Source organism: Anolis sagrei, chromosome 3 (genome assembly GCF_037176765.1).
Source record: "Anolis sagrei isolate rAnoSag1 chromosome 3, rAnoSag1.mat, whole genome shotgun sequence".
Classification (NCBI taxonomy): Eukaryota; Metazoa; Chordata; class Lepidosauria; order Squamata; family Dactyloidae; genus Anolis; species Anolis sagrei.
Window position 1 is genome coordinate 129,716,510 of NC_090023.1, and position 20,307 is coordinate 129,736,816.

At 42.4% G+C, this 20,307-nt stretch overlaps 1 protein-coding gene across 2 annotated transcripts in view; it reads right to left on the reverse strand.

Annotated features, from left to right (window-relative positions):
• Positions 1-20,307, reverse strand: part of PIBF1 (progesterone immunomodulatory binding factor 1) — a 109,206-nt gene that overhangs the window by 57,019 nt on the left and 31,880 nt on the right. The gene's annotated exons all lie outside the window — the stretch shown is intronic.

Sequence of the window (20,307 nt, forward strand, 5' to 3'; positions counted from 1 at the left end):
AACCCATTTAAAAGGCATCCAGATTTGTCACCAATTCATACAATATTTTTGTTCCCTAGTCTGATAGAGTGTAATTCAATTGCTGCATAGACTCTCTGGCGCCAGCGCTGCACAATGCTGATGTCTGATACTCACTTGACACCTACTTTACCGTGCCTCAACCTAAATGCACCCACTATGTGACCCCTGCCCCCACTTTCTTGATGTAATGTCCCTGCATTTTACTGAAATCTTTTTCATTTCTATTGTTCTACTTCCACCTTAACACGCTACCTCATTTACCTCTGCTCTTCATACCCAATTTGACCATGCATTTAGTTCTTTCAAATACCTGACACAGATCATCTTCAGTGGGGGCATACTGAATGAATGAACTCACCATTAATTTAACCTAATACAGTGAGGAAATAAGGCTTTCTTATATCCAGCTAACAATTTCATACATTGTTCTAAATGTTTGGTAGAAGTGGCAATTCTTATTGCAACTACTATAAACACCAGCTCCTGCTAGTGAGGTAGTATGAAGATAATAAGAAGGAACTCTGGCCTACTGAGTATGAATGCTGTGTGCTGCCTGATCACTCTTGGCACTAAATAGTATCCAAACATTAGTACAGCTGCTACTCTGGCTTTTTTGAAATTGCTACGTTTCTGCAACCACAAAACTGTCCATGAATGAAACACTTACCCTTTTGAAAGGATGGAGCATAAAATTTCAAATGATTACTGCTTGATGCCTATCTCAGCACACAAACAGCTCCTCAGTCAGTGACAAGAGGAAGGCCCCACAAGATAATGCCCAATGAGATATTCTCCATTTGTAGTTATTTTTAGATAATAGGTTAGTAAAACTTGATAGCTTGATAATTCATTAAACTATTTGTAATTTCTTGTGTAACTGTAACACATTGGCATTGTGAAATATACTACTTTGAAATTGGGTTCATTATTTTGAAACACGCTGTATAATGAACAAGGCTCCATAAGTTAGCTTCTCCAAGTGCAAACAGGTCCAATTGGCCTATGTAGTTGTGGATACTAGCTGTACTCAATAATCCATAGTTTCTACAGTTCCCTGGCTTGTCATGATAGGTATCATTACTGATTGTTTGTTTGCATGTTGCCAGTCGCTTCTGGTGTGAGAGAATCAGCCGTCTACAAAGATGTTGTCCAGGGGATGCCCGGATGTGTTGTAATCCTGTGGGGAAGCTTCCCTCATACTGCATTATCACAGGATGTCTACGCCCTACACCACTTAAGAAATTCTACTGTTTAGCTGGTATTGCACCACCTGACATCCGCTGGGAAGTACGGAGAACCCAATAATGAAAGGACCAAGCCAGTGACATCTCTGGCCCATCCCCTGTTTGGATATCAGCCAGCATATCAATGACTTAAATCAAGAAATAGTTTTCTAAGATCTACAGAGATACTCACAGGAACACCTAAGCAAGTGAGAGTTCAAAAGTGGCAGGCTAAAACTTGGAACCTCAAACTATGGCTGATACAAAATGAGGGACTCCCCCCTGGGAACACAGAAGATTGGGTGACTTGGAAGGTGCTAAACAGAGTGTGCTCTGGCACCACGAGATGCAGAGCCAACCTTAAGAAATGGGGCCACAAAGTGGGGTCCAGGACATACGAGTGTGGAGAAGAGCAAACCACAGACCACCTATTACACTGCAGTCTGAGCCCTGTCACATGCACAATCAAGGATTTTCTTATACAACAACAACAACACAACTTTATTTATATACCGCTCTATCTCCCCAAGGGGACTCAGAGTGGTTTCCAAGTAACATAATCAATATATACAAAGAAAACAGCATAAACATAAAATTAACAAGACAATATAAGCATTAAAAACCACAATAGCACATATATTTAAAATAATCCTGCCTGTTCAAGGCAGTTTAAAAGGCCGGGTTGGGCAAGTGCAATTTTAGAGGGCCCAGGAAATTAGGTAGAGTACATTTCCAGGGCCTAGTAGAAGACAGTGACCTGGGTAATTGATAGAAAAAGACATGGCCAATTTCAACAGTATCTGGGGCAGAGCTAGAACTAGTCATTCTCAAAGGTTTGTTTAAACCACCAGGTCTTCAAGCTCTTATGAAAGGAGGGGAGGGATGGGGCCTGTCTTATTTCTCTAGAAAGGGCGTACCAGAGGCGGGGGGGGCACCACCGAGAAGGCCCTCTCTCTCATCCCCACCAACCGTGCTTGTGACGGTGGTGGGAGCGAAGGGAGGGCCTCCCTGGAAGATCTAAATTTCGCGCCAGTTCATAGAGGGAGATGCGATCGCAATGATAGGCGTGGCCCGAACCGTTTAGGGCTTTATAGGTCATAACCTGCACCTTGAATTTGGCTCGGCAACTTATCGGCAGCCAGTGAACCTGTTGTAAAAGGGGTGTTGTATGCTCCTTATAGTTTGCTCCAGTAAGGAGCCTGGCTGCTGCCGATTGTACCAGTTGGAGCTTCCGGGCCGTCTTCAAGGGCAGCCCCACACAGAGCGCATTGCAATAGTCCAACAGCAACACCAGAGGCACTCCAAGTGGCCAGCTACTGGTCAAAGGACATTTAGTATAGTGCCAATTTTAAAAAAAACTTTAGGTTTGAGAAATACATTACAACGGTACCCTCCGTTCACTTCTGATCTGATAAATAAATAAATATTACTGATTGTAAGTAAAGACCTAGCTAAGTGCAAATCATAGCTCAGCTCTTATGGGTTAGTTCTACTTAGAGAAGGAATCCCCACCTCTACCACACACACCCAAACAATGTATGAAATTGTCGCCTGGATACAAGGAAGCCTGGTCTGATCAAGCTTTCTACCCTCTCCACATATTAAAGTTAATAGTGTGAGGATTGAAGTAATTGCCAAACACTGAGTCAACACATATGTAATACTATGTGTATTCCAATGGGTCATTCTATGTAGGACTACTAATAGAATTCCAACCAGTATGTGCTTGTTCCTCTAATGGCCTCTTAATTTTTGACTACTCATGCTCGATACTTCCGATTTATTTAAGGAGTTAAGAAAATAGTATTTTATGAAAGCCCACTAAACTCATTGTATTGCATATCAATAAACAGGGTCAACTTCCCAAATAAAAGGCAACATAGGCTCAAAAATGCTGATGATACCCAGATGTTTGCACATATTGCTAAGAAAAAAAAGCATCTGGACCAACACTGAATCTGCAAAGACCAATAAAATAAAGCAGAAATCTCAAATCCCGAACAGAACATTTTAGCTTAATAAGTGCAAAGTTGCATTAAAATCAGTGAGAACTGGCCACATTTACACTATAAAAGAGTTCTGTTTAATCCACATCCAGAGTTTTAAATCTAGCACTGGGATAAAGGATAAACCCTAATTTCCTGAGGAGGTTCTGCACTCCTTAAGAGAACACTACAAAATATGTTTGGCCAAGCTCCCTCTTTTCCTTCTCTGCTCATCCAGTCTATTTCCCTCAAAGCACCACTTTTCTGTAACTTCTTCCATTCCACCACCCCCACCCCAAACTCTGCTCTCATACCACATATACAAAACAAAACAAAACTACTCTGGTATTACATTTAGGATTGCAACTTCAATGGCTTTTCCATTGAAATTGACAGAAACAGAAACAAAATAGAAAGCACACAGAAATCTTACAGGTCTATCAGAATGCAGCAATAGTTATAGCATATGTCCACCAGTCCCTTTTTTCTGGAAGAATCATCACATCACAAGATGGGCTAGAAAGTTGAGCATGGATTAAAAAAAGAACAATAGCAAACCAATCTTTTCTTCTTTCCACTTACTATAAATGCCTTTTCTTTTATTTGTGCTTTGTAGAAGAGACAAATAACAGACATGTTTATAACAGACAATGAAAACTTGTACACAAGATGGAACCCTGTAGGATTACATAGCACAAAAGGTAGATGTCTCCCATCTACATAGCAGATGAGAATGTACTTAGACACTCCTCCAAGTGTCTTGGGTTTATCCTGTAGGGCCCTGACAAATTATTTACTTAGCAGGTGACAAAAAATGTTAAACCTGGTTGTTATAACAATATTATTCTTGTCCTAGAATGATAGATATAATCATGATATTTTGATAAAGTCAAATTGCAGTGGCACAATGGGTTAAACCCTTGTGTTGCTGAACTGCTAACATGAAGGTTGGATGAACTACCGACCTAAAGGTTGGAAGTTCGAATCCATGGGACAGGGTAAGCTCTCATCTGTCAGCTCCAGATTTTGCCAAACTAGCAATTCAAAAACATGACAATGTGAGTAGATAAATAGATACCACTTTGGTGGGAAAAGGCAAAGAGATGCTCCAAGCAAGCTTGCCAGCCGCAGAACAAACAAATGACAACGCAGGATCCTTGGCTTGAAAACGGAGGAAAGCACTTCCCCATAGCCAGAGATGATCACTGCCACCAGAAGCCAGAAACGAAATAGAGAAGCCTCTGCCTTTGTTTGTATTTGTGTGTCTCATTGTATTTGATTGTAAAGGCATTGAATGTTTGCCTATGTATATAAATGGTATAATATGCTCTGAGTCCCCTAGGGGGAAAGGGCAGAATATAAATAAAGTATATTATTATTATTATTATTATTATTATTATTATTATTATTACATCGTATTTGTTTGTATAGTGTTAATCTGAATGCTGCAAGGCATTGTATTTTACATGCAGATCTAATGATCTGTTCTGTAACAGAGTAATATGCGTGATTCTACATAGCACCATGCTGAACTTACATATGCATTAACTCAACAAAATGCATTTTAAATTGTCATCACAGTCTGGCAAGGGCAGTGGGAAGAGGAGCACTGCTTTTCAGAGATGTGCATCTGTGGTTTACAAAGGACAGGTCTATAAGATTTTGCGTAGAAAGTCATGAACCTGTTTAATACACCAAGATGTTTGCTCAAGGCTCAAAGACATATACTGTAGTTGAAGCAGACATATATGTAAGCTCATCAAATGAACCACAGGCCTTGAAGGATCAAAAACTTTAATGTAAAAATATCTCAATTGCAAAGGCTTCAACAAAAAACTGTTTTCCAATGCATTACAGTCCTAGTCTATACATTTAAAATTAGTATAATTGAATGTTTTAATCCCCAGTAAAAGAAAATAATCCACATACTACTATGCATATATGTAAATTATTGAACATATCATTCTAAGATCATAATAGGTGGTTTAGTAACTGTTATGAGCGTAGAATTGTAGTCTGCCAGCCTGACAATAATGAAAATGAACTGAACCCACAACCAATGAAATAACTGAGAAGTTACTGAATCTAAACAATCTAGCAGTAAAAAAACCCCATAAAGATAGCAAAACACTTCACAAGCCCTTCACAAGAAAACTAATGTCTTGGTAGCAATTCTTCTAAAAAAATTAAACAAAAGTGCTGTCTGTACTTTATATATATTCCTATGTTTCCTGTTGCTGTTGTTTCTACTAATTAATTCTGAATGTACAATTATAATAATTTAATATGTCTCTGGGAAATTAATAGATAAATATGCTTTAATTCTTTTCTGTGAATTAACAGTGCCGGAAGTCACAAATCATATAAAAGAAAAATAAGTCTTGTGCAGATAACAAGAAATTCATGGTCCCTTTAATTTATTATAATTTCTATAAACTGAAAGAGTTAACAGCGACTATATATTTTTATGTTTCTAGAATAGGGTGCAACATTTACATATAGCCAACTGCCAATGTATAAAATGTTTTCAGACTTAAACTAAAACATGTATAAGATGACTCACTGTGGCAGGAGAAATAAGAGCTCATTTACAAGTGGGAGAAACATACTCACACTTCATTGGCGGTAATTTGTGGAACTTCCGTTCCAATAAACATCATTTTACAAAATATTTCTGGAACACATGTCTGTTTTTCCTGATGTTTTTACACACAGATGGAGAATGCCATTACAAAACAGATTTTATTGTTATAATTCTTGTTTTTAAAGCGGTTTGAAAATTTGCAAAATCTGTCGTTATGAATTTTCCTTAACTGCCTTTAAGATCAAATCAATATAACCTATATTTGAAGGAACTGGTCATTTTTTTTCAAGATAATGTAAGTAGATCAGGCTTTGATAAAAGAACATGATATAAAACTCAAAACTAAAATGTAAAGCTTTCATTTTTACATCAGTATAACATTAATTCTTGGTAAGCTTCCCTACTTGTTTCAAAGTTTGTCATTTGGCTCTAAAACTGGGAACCTCTTGAGGGTCTCATGACTAATTTGAATTTGGAGAACTGTCAGAGTTAGAATCCATTCCAGTGATTCTCTTGAATGACTATGGATCTTTATTTTTATTTTTTTCATTATAAGTGCATGGTAGCCATTTACTGATATAGGAAAAACTGTATGGGAAAAATGTATGCCATTCTCAGTTCCATGTGAGAAGGACATGCACAACGTTTTGGCATTACAAAAGCTTTCTCCATCCACCACAATGATCACTATCAAATATAGTCTATCATGGCAATTATGAACAAGATGGAAGTTAAACGTATTGCAGTATTGCTTTTCCCCACAGAAGCTCCCAATTGTTTTTAAAAGCATTTTAAGGATGGTGAAAAAAGACAACAACTTAAATCTTCTCTAGAGCATATTGGCCTAGTCTAGATATGGAAACCAAAAGTATATATCAACTAAGAAAACAAGCCAGAAGTGACCAAAAAGGGAGACATACTTTAAAAAAAACAAACCAAAAACTCCTTTCCAGCCAGTGGAACAAGATCCATAGAAACTGAGTAATTTGAATTACTATCACAGAGCATGAAGAAAATATATTCCATGACTTCACCTGACATTGACAAATGTAATTGCAAAGCAGAGAAATATTTTTTTCTTTTTGAAGACTTTGGTCTTAATCGAATGATGCACTCTGAGCAACTGTCATTGCTTCTTGATGTCTAGTGACACAATCACGGCCTGCTTTTTGTGTCAGCTCTGCCTAGTTTGGAAGAAGTCAGCAATGCCATCAGCTAACAAAAAAAAATAATAATAACAAAGTCAGCGAACCTGATGGGATCCCTGCTGAAATCTTTAAAGAGAGAGGACCTGAGCTGGCACAACAACTCCACCAGCTCATAGAAAAAGTGTGGGTGACCGAGAAAATCCCAGCAGATTTCAAGGATGCCACCATCATCACCCTCTTCAAAAAAGGGGAAAGAACAGACTGCAGAAACTATCGAGGTATCTCCCTTCTAACCTCCGCTGGGAAAATTCTTGCAAGAATCCTTGCAAACTGCCTTCTACCCCTCTCAGAAATCACCCTTCCAGAACAGCTTCTGCCCCTCCAGAGAAAGAGTGGACATGATCTTCACTGCACGACAGCTCCAAGAAAAATGCAGGGATCAAAATCAACCACTATACATAGCATTCATTGACTTTGCAAAGCCATTTGACACAGTGAATCGCAGTGCTCTCTGGACTGTCCTCCAAAAAATTGGTGCCCTAACAAATTTGTGAACATCCTGCGGCACCTCCATGATGACAACAGTCTTGGACAGTAGTGGCTCCCAAAGTGACCCATTTAAGGTGGAATCAGGTGCCAAACAGGGATGTGTTATTGCCCCAACTTTATTCTCCATCTTCATCGCTATGATACTTCATTTTGTTGATGGGAAGCTTCCCACCAGAGTGGAAATAATCTATCAGACAGATGGCAAGCTATTTAACCTCAGCAGACTGAAAGCCAAAACCAAGATTACAACAACATCTGCTATAGAACTCCAGTATGCTGATGACAATGTTGTCTGTGCCCATTCACAAGAAGACCTACAAGCCACTCTAAACACCTTTGCAGAATCATACAAGAAGCTTGGTTTATCATTGAACATTGAGAAAACCAAAGTGCTGTTCCAGCAGTCACCAGCCAGTCCCACTCCAATGCCAGAGATACAGCTTAATGGTGTAACTTTAGAAAATGTTGACCATTTCCGCTACCTTGGCAGTCACCTCTCCACAAAAGTCAATATCGACACCGAAATACAAAACAACACCGCCTGAGCTCTGCGAGTGCAGCGTTTTCTGAATGAAGCAGAGAATGTTTGAGGACCGGGACATCCGTAGCGAAACCAAGGTGCTTGTTTATAAAGCGATTGTCCTCCCAACCCTGCTATATGCCTACAAAACATGGACTGTCTACAGATGTCACATGCAACTCCTGGAACGATTTCATCAGCGCAGCCTCCGGAAAATCCTGCAAATCTCTTGGGAAGGCAAGCGGACAAATGTCAACGTGTTGGAAGAAGCAAAAACCATCAGCATTGAAGCGATGGTTCTCTGCCATCAACTCCGCTGGTCCGGCCACGTTGTCTGGATGCCTGACCACTGTCTTCCAAAGCAGTTGCTCTAATCCGAACTCAAGGACGGAAAATGGAATGTTGGTGGACAGGAAAAGAGATTTAAAGATGGGCTCAAAGCCAACCTTAAAAACTCTGGCATAGACACTGAGAACTTGGAAGCCCTGGCTCTTGAGCGCTCCAGCTTGAGGTAAGCTGTGACCAGCAGTGCTTCAGAATTTGAAGAGGCACAAATGAAGGGTGAAAGAGAGAAATGTGCCAAGAGGAAGGCGCATCAAGCCAACCCCGACCTACGGACCCACCCTGGAGGATGATCCTACTCAGACAACAAGGGATTGCCTAAGTAAGTAAGTTTGTGTCAGTACAAGGGGTTGTCCTTAGATCTTGGGTTCTGGCCCTAAAATCCTCACTTTACACACAGCACCTCTGACATTTTCAGTAATGTAAAATATTTTATTAAGAAATATTTCTTTTTACTGTATTTGAGATCTTTTGCCACACCCCTAAACAGAGGAGACAAGTTGGGAGAGGCTCTTTTCCGTATTGATCTACCTTTCTCTCCAGAGTATCTCCTTCCCTGCCTGGTGCTAGCTCACAGTTCTTTTTTTTGTCTACATGTTCCATCCATTTGACCATTTTAAGGCTGTGTTATAAAAAATTATTCTACTCCTCAAAAGCATCTTCAAAGCCATGATTTAAAAGATGGAAGAGTGAATAAAAATACTGTCATTTAAAAATATGCTCACTTATCTTAATTTAATAATTTCAGAGAGTTCTAAATGTAAAAAGCATGTCCTTGAGTTTGTGATCATTGGGACAATTAAGTCATTGAAGAAAGTCTTCATGATCACCCACCAGTGAATTTAAATACTTGTAGGGAACATTTCTCAAGCCAGTTTCCTTACTGGATTAGGCAGAAAGCCCACAAAGGGGTGGAGGGTGGGGGTAGATGTATTTGTGCAAAAAATTTCCACAGTGGCTGTCCAAAGAAAATTCTTGAAGCCAAAGGGGGGAAAGGCAGGTCCAGTCTCCTGAAGCAACAGTTAATACACAGGTTCCTGATGCTGCTCCGCTCTCCAGCAAGAGTCAGAAGTTGCTGCTATATGGAACAATAGGCACAGTATTGTTTTTAAGTGTGTAGGGATTATTTTCTCCTTTATCATTAAGATAAGGATTAGAGCAATTCACAAACCAATACCAGGAAGTCCATACTATTCGCCAGGCTGTCTCAGCAACAGGAACCTCTAGTAGAACCGTGATTCTCAACCTTCCTAATGTTGTGACTCATTAATACAGTTCCTGTTGTGGTGACCCCCAATCATACAATTATTTTGTGGCTACTTCATAACTGTAATTTTGCTATTGTCATGAATCGTAATATAAATATCTGAAATGCAGGATGCATTTTCATTCACTGGACCAAATTTGGCATAAATACGCCCAAATTTGAATACTGGTGAGGTTGGGGAGGATTGATTTTGTCATTTGGGAGTTGTAGTTGCTAGGACTTATAGTTGACCTATAATCAAAGAGCATTCTAAACTTCACCAAGGATGGAATCGAACCAAACTTGGCACACAGAACTCCCATGACCAACAGAAAATAATGGAAGGGTTTGGTGGGCATTGACCTTGAGTTGTGGAGTTGTAGTTCACCTACATCCAGAGAGCACTGTGAACTCAAACAATGATGGATCAGGACCAAACTTGGCACGAATACTCAATAGGCCCAAATGTGAACACTGGTGGAGTTTGGGGAAAATTGACTTTGACATTTGGGAGTTGCAGTTGCTGGGATTTATAGTTCACCTACAATCAAAGGGCATTCTGAACTCCACCAAGGACAGAATTGGGCCAAACTTCCCACACATATCCGCCATGACCAACAGAAAATACTGTGTTTTCTGATGGTTTTTGGCAACTCCTCTGACAATCCTTTGAATATGGAGTAGAGATTCCATTGCCTGCAGAATAAGAGACTGTCCTGAGCATGCTATAAGGGATCTGGCTGCTGCTCCTTGAACTCTTGTCGTTTTTGGAAAACTGGCTATATTTGTTTCTGCATGATTGCATTGGAAAAGTTTTGGTCTAGTTGGCTCTGGCTGAAAAATATCAATTGACAATGTGTTTTAATGATGGATGCTACCTATTTTTAATTATAACATTATAAAAAACAGTGATGATACTGTTAGGTAAATAAATTGTTTAGTTGTTTTTAGGGTGAGAGGCAATGATGTATTTATATGTATTCTTGTTTTTATATTGTTGTTCTTGTGCTATGAGCTTGTTTGAAAATACTGTGCAGAAGAAAGGGTTGTCTCTCTATATTTGTGGGTTAAGCATTTACTGATTTGTTTTGGTGTTTGGTATTTGATTGAAGTGTTATTTCCTGCCACTTCTGCTGTTGTTCCACACATAACAGTGGACATTATCAAATATCTACAAATGCTTAGAAAGAACACATATCTAGGCATTTTAGGTCCTCTAGTAACACTGTACAGTCTGGTTCTGATGGAAGTTGACCTTGGAATCATGCTGGAGGACTACAAATGTGTAGAGGAGTGCTCTGTGAAGTAAAAAAAAAGGTGGGCTCATATTAGCAGTTCTTTCCCTTTCAGAGAGATCTTGTGTCCCTAACCTCCACAAATATGGATAGGTAACTGTATATTGAACTAGTGATGATAATGATGATCACCATGGTATGGCAAACTCAATCACTCATAATTAAAAAAAATTCAAATTGTAACAAAAATTATCTGTACCTTTACTTTTAACTACATCTATGCTTGAAGATTCAATACACTTATTTATACTGAAGTGGCTGAGCAGAAACACTACAAAACCAGAACATTCTTACTGTTAGACGGTGCCAATTTTATTATGGAACCAGATCACTCATAAAGTAGTTAACAACTTGAATGCAGAGGTTAGCATAAGCAGAAATGTAGTTCTCGTCACGCAAAGGAAGAAGGGTCTCCTGGGTTCTACAACTTTCTCCCCTCTATCTGAAGCCCTTTGTAACACATTTTATACTATTCTTGAGGTCTCTCAAAACCTCAGGGTTGACTTTAAAAATATAATAAGATTAATATTTTTCCTATTCAAGACTTAGTTTAGGAAGCATTTTCTTTCATAATTAGAATATCGCCGTACATGGTCAACAACACATTTTTTCTTAGCTGGCAATTGTGAATCACCTCAGGCAACAGTGCTTGCAACTGCATAGGAACATAGCACACAGGTTGATGTAAGCAAATACTTGTTCCATGCAAAGAAAAAAAATCCAAGCTATATGACTGAAACTGAAGAATATGAAAGGGCTATTTATATTTTAAAATATTCAGAGTTATCATGTTACTAAAACAGTTTTAATTTAGATTAAATTGATCCAGTTTCCTTTCAGTAGCAGCTATAAAGTTATAATAATTATACCTGACTAGAAAAACAGGCGTTGGGTGAATTCTTCATTGCAAAGTTTTCAAGACATATTTCTTAATGACTTCTCAAGTTAGGCAACATTCCATATACTGTGTGTAATCAAATATGGGTGAAAGAAGTAGATTACGGGAATACAGAAATGGGCTGGTAACTATAATAACATTTTTGCCTTTGTCATGTGTTCAAGGAATGCTGTTATACAAATAAATAAAGGTTGCTTACCTGTAACCGTATTTCTTCGAGTGTCAGTCCGTGAAATCCGCACCTATGGGTTCTTCCTTGCGCATGCGCAGAAACTCGGAACATTTCTAAGTTTAAAGAATTAAAATTGATTATTTTGAGCCACCTAGGCCCCGCCCATTCCCCCGCCCCCCCGGATATAAGCGCCGAGCGGCGCCGCCATTATCTAGTTCCCAGCGCTAAACAGCAGCCAGGAGAATGGCATGACAGAGGGGAGGACGGGCGGGTCGTGCGGATTTCACGGACTGACACTCGAAGAAATACGGTTACAGGTAAGCAACCTTTATTTATTCTTCGTGTCGTCCGTGAAATGCGCACCTATGGGTGAATAACAAGCTACTGACCTGGAGGTGGGTCATGCCACACAGGAGAAAAGAACTGCTCTGCCGAAGCTAGCATCTTGCTTTGCCTGAATGTCAAGCTTGTAGTGAGAGGCAAACGTGGACGGTGTAGACCACGTAGCTGCTTTGCAAATCTGATCCAAGGGAATTCCCTTGAGGAATGCTTGGGATGTAGACACAGAACGGGTCGAATGTCCCACGAGGTGGGATGGAGGGTCTTTTCCTGCGAGTTGGTAGGCTAGACGGATGGTTGCAACAATCCAGGAGGCCAGTCCTTGGGAGGACACAGGCTGGCCAAGTACGTCTTTCCTGTATTTCAAAAACAATCCGGGAGACTTCCTGAAAGCGGAAGTTCTATGTAAATAAAAGGAAAGTGCTCTTTTAACATCAAGGGAGTGCAGAACTACCTCCAACTGGGAGGATGGGTTGGGGAAAAAGTTTGGTAGAACAATGTCTTGTGACATATGAAAATGAGAGACCACCTTAGGAAGGAACGTGACATCGGTGCGGAGGACAACCTTGTCAGGGTGGAATCTTACATAAGGAGGGTCTGAACGGAGGGCCGCGAGTTCGCTGGCTCTCCTAGCTGAAGTAATGGCCACAAGAAAGGCCGTCTTCCACGATAGGTGGGAGATATCATTAGAGGCCATAGGTTCAAAAGGTGGTTTGGATAACTGGGATAGCACTAGCTCCAGGCTCCACTGGGGGGGAGGGGGGGAGACAGGAGGGTGGATATTTTTGTAGCCTTTAAGAAACAATTGTACCAGATGGTCCTGAAAAAGGGACGGCAACCCGGACTTTCTTCGGAAAAATGAAATGGCTGACAGGTAGCATTTCACTGAAGAAAGGGAGAAACCCTTGGCGGAGAGGTGGACAAGGAAGTCTAAGACGAAGGGAACTGGAGCAGAGATGGGGTTGTGTCCCAGTGATTGAGCAAAGGATTTGAAAGAGGACCATTTATAGTCATATGATTTCTTGGTGGCAGGTTTATGGGCCGCCAAAAGTATGCGGGAGACTTCATCGGAAAGGCCTAGTGTGGTTTGATTCTCCACGCCGTCAGGCGTAGAGATTGCAGGTCGGGATGTAGGACCAGGCCGTTCTCTACTGTGAGAAGGTCCGGGGTTTGGCTGAGGTGGAGGTATTCTTTGTTGGAGATTTGGAGAAGGGGGGCAAACCAATGTTGTCGTGGCCACCAGGGTGTGATTAGAATGCAGTCCGTGTTGTCCTGAATTATTTTGGCTATGACTGGGGATAGGAGGGGGAGCGGTGGAAAGAGGTAGAGGAGGCCGGGCGCCCATTGGAATAGGAAGGCGTCCCCGAGACAACCTTGGGATGCGTGAGGGTGGAGCCGTGCGCAGTAGAGTGGACAGTGGTTGTTTACTGGAGATGCAAATAGGTCTATTCTGGGTTCGCCCCACTTGCGTGTGAGGGCTTTGAACTGCCTGGGGTGGAGATGCCACTCGTGGTTGTTTTTGGAGGACCTGCTTAGAGAGTCTGCCAGGATGTTGTCCTGGCCTGGTAAGTGGATGGCTGTGAGAAGGACATTCTTCAGAATGCACCACTCCCAAATTCGTTGTGAGATGTGGAGGAGTGTGCGTGAGCGTGTTCCTCCCTGTTTGTTGATGTAGTATTTGACAGAGGTGTTGTCTGTTACTATTTGTATGACATGATTGGATACAATGCGTGTGAAGGCCCGAAGAGCCTTCTCCACTGCCATCATTTCTAAGGCATTGATGTGGAGCTTCTGCTCTTGTGGGGACCAGTGGCCACTGATCTGGAATCCCTTGAGATGTGCTCCCCAACCTGAGTTGGAGGCATCGGTTGTGAGGGACATGGAGGGGCGGGGATGGTTGAATGGCATCCCCGAGAGAACATTGTATTGCTTTGTCCACCATGAGAGTGACTGGAGGACAGAGGGTGGTGGTTTTAGGACCCGTGACTGGGGTTCGTGAAGGGTGTCGAACGCTTTGAGAAACCAACTTTGGAGGGGTCTCATTCTTAGACGGGCAAAGGGTGTTACATTTGTGGTAGAAGCCATATGGCCAAGGATAGATTGGATAGCCCAAGCTGATGTTTGGCGGGATTGTTGTAGGGTTAGGATAGCCTGACACAGATTTAGGAAGCGATCTTCTGGGAGGAAGGCCTTCTGGAGTGTGGAGTCTATTACGGCTCCTATAAATTGGATACGTTGTGTTGGGGTCAGGTGAGATTTTTCGTGATTCACGACCAGACCCAGATCCTGCAAAAGAGATAAAGTATAATCAGTATCTTTGCACAGCTGTGACCGAGAGGATGAGCAAAACATCCAGTCATCCAGGTAAGGAAAAACTGTGATGCCTTGCTGGCGGAGATGTGCGGCTATAACAGACATGCATTTGGTGAACACCCTTGGTGATGTGGAAAGTCCGAACGGGAGAGAATTAAAAGAGAAGAGTTTGTTTTGGACCGCAAAGGTAAGGAACCTGCGGTGGGAGTGTCTAATTGAAATAGGGAAGTAGGCATCGCGAAGGTCAATCGTGGCTAACCATGAGTCCTTGGGAATGAAGGGAAGGATTTTGGGGAGTGTCACCATGCGAAACTTACGTGGTGTAATGAAAGTGTTGAGTTTACGTAGATCAAGGATGGGGCGTAGACCACCATCTTTCTTGTCCACCAGGAAGTAGCGGGAGAAAAAACAGATGTCTGAATCTTGTGAGGAAGTAGGCGAGATGGCGCCCTTTTGAAGGAGAGAGTGAATTTCTTCCCAAATGATTTGGGAAGGTGGTGTTAGCAGTATATTGCCCACTGGGGGATAATTGTCAAATTCTATGGCATAACCCCTTTCAACGATGTCCAAGACCCAGGTGTCTGTGGTTATGGACTGCCATGCCGGAAGGAAGGTATGTAATCTGTCAAGGTATGTAAGTGGTTGGGTGTGAGGTGGTGAGGGAGTGTCGGTAAGTGTAGGTGTGCTAAAAACGGCGTTTGTTGGTATTGGGGGGTCTGGTGCCACGGTACTGACCTCTGGAAGGCAGGGGTGGTCGTCTTGATGACGTGGAGGGGTTGTAAGGTCTCTGTCGTCCCCTGTAGAATGAGGTGTTGTAGGGCCTATTGTAGTATTGAGGACGGTAATAATAGGAGCCCCATCGTTGGCGTTGGTAGGAGTATGGCTGATGGTCATACTTGTATACCGTTTGTTTCATTTCATGGGAGTGCTTTAATTGAGAGTCTGTTTCGGGATTGAAAAGGCCTGCCTCATCCATGGGGAGGTTTTCAATCAGGGTGCGTTGTGATTGAGAAAGGATAGCTGGTCTTAGCCAGGCGTGGCGACGAAGGGCCACTGATCCTGCAATAAGTTTGCCTGCGGTGTCAGCAATATTTTTGGAGAGGTCTTTTTGTAGGGAAGCCAAAAGGAGAGCTTCTTGTTTAAAAGCTGTGGCTAGAGGTTGTTCAGTTGGTGGTAATAGTTCTAAATAGGGAGCAATTTTGTTCCACAAGGCAGTCTGGTATACACTCATGTATACTCCATAGTGAGCCATGCGTGCAAAGAGGCATGCTGAGGAGTAGAACTTTTTGGCCATAGCATCCAACTTTCTTCCTTCCTTATCAGAAGGAGAGGTTTGGTTAATTTGAGTTGGTTTAGGTTGAGCATCAGTCACAACAGAATTTGCTTTAGGCATTTTAGCAAGCCATGAAGCTGAGGAAAGATCAATACGGTATAAGTTTTCAGGCCTTTTAGGAGTTGCCGGGACTGAAGCCGGGGCAACTCCATTATTTTTGAGAATTTTTAGCAAATAAGGTAGAGTGGGCAACACAGTGGATGATGGTTGTTGTTGTTCAGTAGAAGTAAAACATGGGTCAACTACCGTATCGGTAGGCTCTGGGGTCGCTAAGTTTAAGGTTCTAGGTAGCCTTATTAAAAGAGCTGAAAATTTTTTGAATTCCTCCAAATTTTTGGGGGAAGGGTCAGGTTGGAGTTGGTTGTCTAAGATAGCTGGTGTATCATCATTGGATTCAATGTCAATGGTTTCTGGATCTGGTAAGGGTGGGTTGTTGGGATCCTGGTCTGTTGGATGAGTCAAAGCCTCAGTTTGGTATTCTTGAGGCTGAGAGAGTGTGGCCGTGGGAGGCGCACGGGGGGGCTGGGGATATCTAGGATCTTCAGCATGAGAGGCTTCAAAACCTCTATAATGGTCAGGGTGGGGAGGATAGTAGAAAGGATATGGGAAAGGAGGAGGAGGGGGATAAAGGTGGTAAGGGTAGTCTGGGTATCCATAAGGCTGAGGGTGGTCGGAAGAGCGAGGTCGGAGTCTCTTGGAAGGGGGGGAGGAGGGAGCTGCCGGTTCCGCTTCAGGAGAAGGGGATCGGCGGCGCCGGCGTGAGGATTGCGCAATCGGCGCAGGCGGAACCGGGGAAGGAGTTTCTCTCGGGCCCGAGGCTTGTGGAAGATTAGGGGATGGGAGGGGGGAGGCTTGGGAGAGGGGAAGCGGAGACGGGGAGGCTGAGCGGCCTGCGCAGGTCTGGGCTTCCAGCTCCGAGGGAGGGGCGAGGAGCTCGAGTGGAGGAAGGTGGGAGGGGTCATCCAGGTGGAGCATGGTGGGGAGCGGTTCCTGGAGGTGGATTGCGGAACCGGAGGAATGGAGCATCGGCTCAAGTCTGGGAGGGCTCAAGGACTGTGAGTCAGTGAGTTGCCGTCCCTTTTTTTGTTTAGTCAGTTTTTCTTTCGGTTTCCCAGGCCTCGTGGCCTGTTTGGAAGATTTTTGCTTTTTTGCAGGCGGCTCCACAGAGGGAGCGTTTGCCTGATCCAATTCCCGCCTTTCCCCAGCGCGTGGGGAGGGAGGCTGAGAGGGCTCCAGTATAGGGGAGGGGGTGGGGAGGGATTGAGGAGCCAGAGCGCGCTCATAAAGCAGAGCTTTTAAACGGGCATCTCTTGTTTTGCGAGCCCTTGTAGTAAAGTTAAGGCAAATTTCGCAAGATTGGAGGTTGTGGGATTCCCCCAAGCAAAGGAGGCATTTAGAATGCCTGTCAGCTTCGGGGAGAGTGGCTCCACAAGCTGAACAGTTTTTGAAATAGAGGGAAGACATTCTAGCCTGAGGGTGAAGAGGAGGATGGTCAGCCGGTCCGAGTCGAGGGTTGGAGAGAGGCAAGGTAGGTCAGAGTCAGTCCAAAGATCAAGTCCGTATAGAAAATCGAGGAGAGCTAATCCGAGATGCTGCACGTTTAGCGCGGAAAAAGGAACTAGATAATGGCGGCGCCGCTCGGCGCTTATATCCGGGGGGGCGGGGGAATGGGCGGGGCCTAGGTGGCTCAAAATAATCAATTTTAATTCTTTAAACTTAGAAATGTTCCGAGTTTCTGCGCATGCGCAAGGAAGAACCCATAGGTGCGCATTTCACGGACGACACGAAGAATAAATGTAATTTACTAATTTGATTTCAAATCCTACTTTGAAAATAATAATAATAATAATAATAATAATAATATTGTATTGTCGAAGGCTTTCATGGCTGGAATCACTAGGTTCTTGTGGGTTTTTTCGGGCTATAGAGCCATGTTCTAGAGGCATTTCTCCTGACGTTTCGCCTGAGGATGCTTGCCATAGATGCAGGCGAAACGTCAGGAGAAATGCCTCTAGAACATGGCTCTATAGCCCGAAAAAACCCCACAAGAACCTAATAATAATATTGTTGCAATCCCAGGCGACAGCAGGATTGAAGAGAAACAACTGGAAAAGCTGACACAATACGAGGATTTAAAGACTGAACTGCAAAGACTCTGGCACAAGCCAGTAAAGGTGGTCCCAGTGGTGATCGGCACACTGGGTACAGTGCCTAAAGTTAAACACAATCGGTGCTGACAAAATTACCATCTGTCAGGTGGAAAAGGCCACCCTACTGGGATTTGCAAGCATTATTTGCCGATAAATTACACAGTTCTAGTCAATTGGGAAGTGTCTGACGTGTGATCCAATACAAGAGCCAGCAGAGTGACCTTGTTTGCTGTGTGCTAATCTTTTTGTGTTTCAAATAATAATAAATAATTTTATTTCTTATTCGCCTCTCCTCAAGGCTCTTGGCGGGTTGCAATACAATTAAAATACATAAGCACAGGAAAAACACTACAAATATACACAACATACCTCAATAAAAGTTATATGTACAAAATACATACTAAAACACAGAAAACAGAGATCAAACAAAGGACACTTAAATTCATTTTTAAAGACTGCCTGGGTAGGCCTACTGGAAGAGATAGGTCTTTACATGGTTTTAAAATTCTGACAGCTCATTTAGCTATTTGGAGTTCTTCCTGCAGGTCGTTCCACAGTCATGGGGCAGCCAATGAAAAGGTCCTCTAGGTGGTAGTTGCCAGTCAGGTTCTGGTTGGTAGGAGCAGACCCCCCCCCCCCCCACAAAGACCAATGTGTGCAGGGCCAATTATATGAGAAGAAGTGATCCTTTAGGTAATTTGGACCCAAACCATGTAGGGCTTTAAAAGACAAAATCAACACCTTGTACTTTGCCAGGAAACTAATGCTGTGAGTAGACAACTGCAAAGGCAGTCCAGCACATTCGGATTTTAATTTCATCTTCTAAAAGAAGAAAATCCTTGAAAGAAGAGTACTGGTAAAAAGAAAGTGGGAGAGAAAATTTAAGAGGGTCCACCCTCTCCACAAACATGTGAGATATTTAAAACCACCACAACAGATGTTCAGCTAAAATATACACTGCAAATTCAAGGTACAACCGCCCAAAAGTTTGACAGGAGAAAAGTGTCTATGGCAGATAAGAAAGCTTATCTAGCTGGTAAGCAGGAAAATAATAACTTCAGTGGAAAGGAAAGGAGTCAGCAGGCATAATAGGGGGAAAGAACTTTGGACTAGAATAGATCCGAAGAAGGAAGATAGCTAGTTACAGGTTGTGTTAAGGTAAAGCTGATTGAATTATTTGTGTGTGTTTTCACAGTGAAAGTTAGAGGGCAGATACCTGTGCCTAGATGCCTTTTAATGACTAATTCGATTCAGATCATCTGAAAGACCATCTCTCTATATATGTACCTATCAGTGTCTTAAGATCCACAAAGATGGCATTATCCCAGTCCTACCATCATCATAGGCTTGTTTAGAGAAGACATGGGAGACAGCCTTCCCAGTGGCTGCTCCCACTCTCTGGAATTCCCCTCCACTGGAAGATAAAGTAGGCCTCTGCATGCTCTCCGTTGGCAGGCTAAGACCTGCTTGTTTAACTGGGAATTTTATGTGTGAGTATGCTTTATTTTTAACTTTTTATGTATTTTTAAACAATTTCATACAGTTTTAATGTATCATTTAATATGAATATTTTGACCATGTTTTTTGTTGTGTTTAGGTTATTCTTTTTGTAAGCCAAACGCATCACATAAATAAAATAAAAAGGTCTAAACTAAGACATCAACTGGTGTCATGAGATTATTGAGAAGTGAGTTTTTTGTGTGTCAAAAGCAACTTGAGAAACTGCAAGTCGCATCTGTTGTGAGAGAATTGGCCATTTGCAGGGGCATTGCCCAGAGGATGCCTGACTGTGTTACAGTCCTGTGGGAGGCTTCTCTCACGCCTCCACATGGGAAGCTGAAGCTGACACAAGGGAGCTCACTCCTCTCGCGGATTCAAACAGCCAACCTTCAGGTCAGCAGTTCAGCTGGCACAAGGGTTTAACCCATTGTGCCACCATGGTGACATTTCAGGGTTAAATAAGGTACTATCATAAATTACTATAGGTCATGCTGGCTAGAATTGATGAGAGGCAGCCCTGTCTTCTGTAGGGTAAGCAATGGGACTGTTTGAAAGGTAGGCATGCCTCACGTTTCTCTTTCACTTGGTATTTTTGACCTTTTGCTTAGGAGAAACACATGTACAGCACACTAGAAAAGGAGGAGTCACCCCTGTGGGTCTGGCTCCTCTTTCTCTTTCTGAGTCCTGCA